The sequence below is a fragment of the Octodon degus genome, unplaced genomic scaffold (assembly GCF_000260255.1).
Source record: "Octodon degus isolate 3935 unplaced genomic scaffold, OctDeg1.0 scaffold00002, whole genome shotgun sequence".
In the NCBI taxonomy this organism is placed as follows: Eukaryota; Metazoa; Chordata; class Mammalia; order Rodentia; family Octodontidae; genus Octodon; species Octodon degus.
In genome coordinates this window covers 26,336,424-26,343,533 of record NW_004524578.1, presented here as the reverse complement: position 1 = coordinate 26,343,533, position 7,110 = coordinate 26,336,424, and the positions used below count along the sequence as shown (strand labels likewise).

At 38.6% G+C, this 7,110-nt stretch overlaps 1 protein-coding gene and 1 pseudogene across 2 annotated transcripts in view; one reads left to right on the top strand and one right to left on the bottom strand.

The window, feature by feature from the left end:
* Positions 1-7,110, bottom strand: part of Ttbk2 (tau tubulin kinase 2) — a 169,937-nt gene that overhangs the window by 115,927 nt on the left and 46,900 nt on the right. The window lies entirely within an intron of this gene.
* Positions 5,013-6,093, top strand: LOC101575347 (annotated as a pseudogene).

Here is a 7,110-nt window from a genome sequence, read left to right as displayed (position 1 = left end):
AGCAAAACTGACTTTAAGGGTGGTTGATACACCCTAGAAGTGAACAGAGAGATACAAAGGCTCAGTACAAAAACTAAAGATATTGCGGAAGATAGTTTATTTATGAATAAGGCAGCCAGCTAGTGGAAAGGCCTGAGATAGAATGGAGTGACCAGTCATACTGACAAAAATTGAGAGACAATGAACTAGGATTTTGGACATAGAATAAATTTCCTCAGTCAGAATGGAATGTGGCCCCATGCCTACTAAACAGTGCAGGCACTCCCTACTGAGATTCATATTTTTGACAAAAGTATGTAAATTAAATAGTTTACTGTAAACACTGTGTGGCACCACTGAGCTAGCAAGCCTGAGTCCCAATTGGTCATTTTAAATCTAAAGGCCCACCTATGATAAGTGATCACTAAACAATTAAGCAAGTCCGGTCCCCTACTTGCTTATAAGTAATTCTAAATTGAGTGGCCACGTGGCCACTTTTTGGGGACCCCACCTGGAAATCTAGGAGTTATTTTCCTTTCCAGTAAAACTTCCCTAATCTCACTCTCTAGTTTGCAACTACATTCTGTGACATTTGCAGAACGACAGTTGTGGAGCACATGTATCTACATGAAGTAGTAAGCTTTTTTTTTTTCTTCTATACTGACTGAGAATGAACCTAGGATTTTACACATGTTACATATTCAACCCACTAAACTGAAATTTAAAGGTGAATACAGTAACTGACATTTTAGAACTTTAATAAAGGAGATTGAGATTACTATAAGAATGTAATTATCAGAGGAAAGAGTAAATTCAAAGATAAATCCATAGAAATTATCCAATCTGAGGAAATTTTTATCAGTGAATACAGGCTCCAGGGACCAGTGGGACAACTCTTAACCAGTACTTGTGTCATTAAGAGTTGCAGGAGAGAAAAATGTGTGAAACAGGAAAAAAACTGAAAAGTAAAATTTTTCCGTCTGAGAAAGTGATAAAGAAGTTCAGTCAATAGGATAAGCAAAGTAAAACCGTAGAGCACAAACCTCATTCCCAAGCATATGATGACTAACCTGCTAAAAATTAAACACAAAAACACTTTAAAACATTCATATTAAAATATGACTCCTCACTAGGAAGACAGTATGCAATGTGTTAATTATTGAAACTCCTAACAATTTGATTTGAAACTGTCTCATTTGTCTCTCAATAAAATTATGGAAAAAATGATTCCTTATTTATAGGGAACAACTACTCAACTGAGTTGGCAGAAACCATGGAAGCCAGCAAGATAAAAAAAAAAGACTTTCTGTACACCGGATCTTAATTATCAAAGAAAACTCTTCAAAAAAAAAAGGGAACTTACAGGAATAGAATAGCAGGACTGAAGGAAGAATAACCGGAATCTAGGTAAATTGCAGGGCATGTTGGCTTATAATGGCAGCACTCGGGAGGTTGAGGCAAGGTTGCCTTAAGTTCATGGCGAGCCTGAACTAAATAGTGAGACCCAGCTCAAAACATCAGAAAAAGAAATTTAGGTAAAGAAAATAATCTCTTCAGTTCTTTTAAATATATCTCATAATTAAGAAAATAGAACTTAAAGTACTGTCTGAAAGGATTTTCAAAATATATATAGATATAAGATGGCTATAACAAAAGTTAAAGTGAGACTTAGATGATTGTGGTTAAGTTTCTGAATCTATCTTGGAGTGGTAATAATGGTAAGTAGGATGTAAAAGTAGACACATTAGGCTGGGGATGTTGTTATTGGTGGAAAGCTTCCATTGCATGTAGGACACCCTAGGTTGATCAGGGTAGGGGTGTGTGTGTGTGTGTGTGTGTGCGTGCGCATGCACATGTGCACTGTGAATCAGAAAGCATTTTTTTGTTGTTGTTGTTTTTGTACTATTTTTAATGAGGAAAAAAATAGCAATGAGATAGTTTCAAAACAGGTTAGTAGGACAGTTACAAGAATTAATACATTCCACATTGTTGTCTTCATAGTAGCTATTCCAAGTACAAGATGCAGACATGATATCTTGTCTAAATACTATTAGTACAAATCTTTCTTCTCACTGAGCTAAGGGAAAGCAGCTGTATTGCCAGTTCTGCTGATAACCCACTACTATTATGAACTAGTGGACTATATTAGGTTATTTTGCTGAATTCAAGCACCTACAATATTTGAATGGCAATGGAACACCCATCTCTGACAAAACGAAACAAAAAGGGCAATATAAACGAAGGACTATTTTGTAGTGAAAAAAATTGTATGTATGCATATATACCTGTATATACAAAATGGTTAGAAAGAGCATTTTAAAAACCTAGGCAGAGATGTAAAAATAAATATAATACTAAAACATGCTAAAATAATCTACAAGAGCCAGGTATGGTGACACATACTGTAATCTCATCACTTGGGAGGCTGAGACAGGAGGATCATGGCAAGTTCAAGGCCAGGCTAGGCTACTTAGTGAGTTCAACGGCAACCTGAACTTATAAGACCCTTTCACAAAACACTATATAAAATACAAAAAAGGTAAAAAGGAGAAACAAAGAACAAATAACAAAATGGCTGATCTAAATACAAAGGGCCTAAACACATCACTGAAAAGAAAGAAATTAACGGGCTGCATAAAGCTCATTTCAAAAATAATGATACATATAGGCTAAAAACAACAAAACAAACAAAAAATACCATGCAAATAGTAGTCAGAAATAAAGATTTGTAGTGCTAGGGATTAGGCCAACTACTAATCAGTGAGATACGTCCAAGAAATAAATTTATTTTTTAATTTTAAGATTCTTAGGGCCCGGTGGTATAGCTCAGCGGACTAAGCACTTGTTTAGGTAAGCGCAGGAGCCAGGGTTCAATACCTGGCCGCGCCGGCCCCACCTTCAGGTGCGCTGAGCCAGCGATGGAGTCCGGGCGCGGTGGCGCACGCCTGTTATCCCAGCACTTGGGAGGCAGAAATCAGGAGGATCACTACTAATGTGGGCTATGTAGTGAGACCCTGAGCAAAAAAATAAAAAATTAAAAAATTAAAAAAAAAAAAAAAGAGTCTTACCAAATTGCTAAATTGACTAGTCTGGGCTCAGACTTGTCCTTCTGCCTCAGCCTCCCAGAGTGCTGGGATTATAATAGGCATGTGCCACCACACACAGTTAATAATGTCTTATAAACATAGACTTCACAATAAGAAAGTCACTGTAGATAGAGACATTATATAAATGTGGGAGGGCCAATTTACAAAGAAATTCTAGCCAAGAAGAGTCTCAGGTACTTGAGAGGCCGAGATGTAAGATTGCTTGAGCCTAGGAACTCAAGGCTAACCTGGGTAACAGAGAAAGACCTTCCCACCCACCCCAACAAACACATAAAACTAGCAGTATAAAGAAATTACAAATGTGTACACAAAAGCAGGGTGTGGTGTCTATAATCCCAGCACTCGTAGGGTAAGGGAGGATGATCTCTTCAAGTTTGAGGCTAGCCTGGGCTACACAGTGAGTTCAAGGCCAGCCTGAACTGCATAATGAAAGCCTGTCTCAGACCAAAAAAAAAAAAAAGTGTACACAAAGAGCATCAAAACACATGAAATAAGCCAGGTATGGTGGTGCATGCCTATAATCCCAGTATTTGGGAGTCTGAGGCAGGAAGTTCACCATGAGTTCAAGGCCAGGCTAAACTACATAGTAAGTTCAAGGCCAGCTTGAACTGACAGAAAAAAAAAAAAGAGAGAGTGGGAGAGAGAGAGAGAGAGAGAGAGAGAGAGAGAGAGAGAGAAAGAGAGAGAGAGAGAGAGCCTATCTCAAAAGTAAAAAAATAGCCAAATCCATAATCATTACTGGAGACTTCACTATTCAAAGAAATAGCCAAGCATAAAATCAGTAGGCTATACAAGATTAAACCATCATTATGGTATAATTAAAAAATAAATTTGGTTATGAGACTTTTATTAAAATAGCTAAATTAGAAATTAATCTGCAGGGCCAGTGATATAGCTCAGCAGACTAAAGCACCTGCCTAGGCAAGCTTAGGCAAGCACAGGGACTGCAGTTCAATCTCAGGCACCACATGCCATGCCAGTCCTGCCCCCAGGGTGGGCTGAGCCTGCCTGAGTCCAGGCATAGTGGCACACAACCATAATCCTAGTGCTGGGGAACGTGAAAGCAGGAGAATCACCACAAGTCCAAGCTGTGTAGTGAGACCCTGCAACAACCAAATACATTTTTAAAAAGAAAAGAAATTAATAAGCAGTCAAAGAAGAACGAGGCCCTCAAGAAATTCAGCACAGAAGGTGAGAGGCACCAAGACTGTGGCTGGATTTTCTGAAGGGAATGGGCCTCCAGATAGAGATGCAATAGCCAGTCCGTCAGGCCTCCCTCAAGATAAACAACATCTTGAGATTATACTGTACTGTGATTAGCACCACGTGGTCATTACCCAGACAGACATCAGATGCCCATGGCAGTGACCAGAACTTTCGTATCCATCCCTCCCCAAAAATTCCTATTCTTTCAATGTACCCTTGCTATGTGCCTCTTTTCCCTATTGGATCAGTATTAGCTAAGCAGCTATACTTACAATTCTACAGGTCGATTGTAATTTGACCCATGTTACACTTACGTTGTGACTGCTGTACAAGGTGGCCACCCACTTAGGACCCCTCCTTGAAATCCAGGAGTTATTCTTTTTTTTTTTTTTTTTTTAATTCAGTAAGACTCTCAATTTCTTCCTTTGATTTTTGACTGCATTTCTCTACATCGTAAGATCACAAAATTGGCACATCTAACAAATTGGGAGTTATTATCCCCATAACACTATGATTTAAATGGGTCCATGTCCCTCATTCCTATTCATAGCTCCTTGTAACTTATCTGTGCATGGCTGTGCATGCCTGTTATCCCAGAACTCTTAACAAGCAGGAGAATGGCAAATATGAGCCCAAACTAAGAAACTTGGTAAGATCCTTTTGCAAAATAAAAAAGGGCTGGGATATAGCTCAGTGCAAAGGCTAGATTTAATACCAAGTATGGGGCATGAGGGTAGGTATGGTTTTTAAAATACCTCCAGAAAGTTGAAGGTAACATGAGTATGTTATTCACAACAAGTCTCTTTTAATCACATAGAAGTTTTTGTGGATGAGGTGATTTTTGGAAAGCCACCAGGACAAGGAACTGGTTGTCAAGGGAACCCATCGTATGATTAGAGGGCTAGAGCTTTGAGCAACATCCTCCAACCTCTAGGGAGGAGAGAGTACAGGTTTAACTGATCCTTATAGCTAAGGATTTAATCAATTGTGTTTTAACAGAGTTTCCATTAAATTCCAAAAGGAGAGTGAGCACCAGGCCACCAGTGAGGGTACAGAGGGACTCGGAACCACTGGTAGGAGCCCAGAGAGTGGCCACCTCCATAGAAAGGAAGCAGTCCACCTGTGCCATGCTTCCTGATCTGGGGCCCTCATGGGAGGCTCGGTGGATGGCAGACCCAACTCGCAGAATCACCTTTTACAAGTTTACCTGTTTGAGAAGAAATGATGGCAAACTATTCTAATCTTTCCTTGGAGAGTTATAACATCACTAACTGAACATTCTAGTATGCCAGTAAGGAAAAAAAAAAAAATCGTCACTTTGGAAAACTCTCTTTGTGACTCTCACCTGCCAATTCACAACATTAGAGAATTTGAATCCAGTCAGTGGTGACTTGGAAAAAAGATGATGACCTATTTAAGAATTATGCTTGCACTGTAACAGGAAACACTCTGCATAACCAGTACAATTTCACTATCATTAACAGCAAGCAAATGGGAAGCTATTCTTGTCTTTTCGAAGAAGAAAAGGAACAAAGGGGTACATTTAACATCAAAGTTTCCGAACTTAATGAAAAAAATAAGCCACTGATCACTTATGTGAGGACTTTACTACCCTGCGTGTAAATGTCACAAGTGCTTTCTTTATACTGGACCTGATACAGAAGTAATGGAAGTGTACAGGTTCCTATTGATATTCACATGAAAACTATGTTATCAATGGAACACACAACAATGAAACAAAGCTCAAAATCTCCTGGAAGACGATGAGAGATTCTACTGGTGCCACTCAGTATTTCAGTGAATTTGTTAGGCAGAGCTTTTTGGTGCTATTCAAACCGTTTTCCCTCTTTCTTTTTTCTTTCGTTTTTGAGACAGTGTCTTGGGATAGGGAAATAGCTCAGGGCATATGCCCTGCCTGACAAGCATAAGGTCCTGAGTTCGATGTCCCCTCTACTCCATCCCCCGTGCAAAAAAAGAGACAGGGTCTCCCTGTGCAGTTCAGGCTAGCCTTGAGCTCACTTTGTAGCCCAGGCTGGTGTCAAATTTGCCTCAGTCTCCTGAGTGCTGAGATTACAGGCATGTACCACCACACCAAGCTCCTCAGATGGTTTCTTACAGTAGTTGCTGAAACTGTTCATTTAGTGGTTATTATTCTGCTTTGTAAGTGTACACACAAAAGAAAAACCAGCACCCAGATGACAGAAAAGAACTTGAACAAATTGAGCAGCTGAAGTCAGATGAAAGTAATATAGAAAATACTGCCCTAGACAAAGAATAAATGAATTTGTGAGTCAATGGAAAAGATCAAATCAAACATTGTGGGAAGATATACAAAGACTTTGTTTCAGCTTTTAAGAGTACTTGAGCTTTTAAATGATAAAAAGTCTCTGCAACACATACAACAGTAAATAGCTTCATAAATAATAAATGTTATCTCAGATCTAAAGGTATATTTTTATTTGGCAATTGTTTTATACTAAAACAAGGTAAACTATGTGAAATATGTTCTGTGACCTATAACCCAAAGTAATTCATTTTGTCTTAGTCTTCAAGGGACACAAGCAAAATGAGTTAATAGTTCACAGAATAAATTTTTAAAATAGTTCATAGAGGGCTGGGGAGATGGCTCAGTAGAATAAGTGCTTCCCTGGCAAGCACAAGGGTCTGAGTTCAATCCCCGGTTCTGCCAAAAATAAATAAATAACAATAAAAGTTCATAGAATAAGTGTCACTGAAGAACTGTTTATAACCAAAGAACTGATTTTTTTTTAATTTTGACATCAGTTATTTTTATTTTAAAGAAAAAAAAATAAAAACA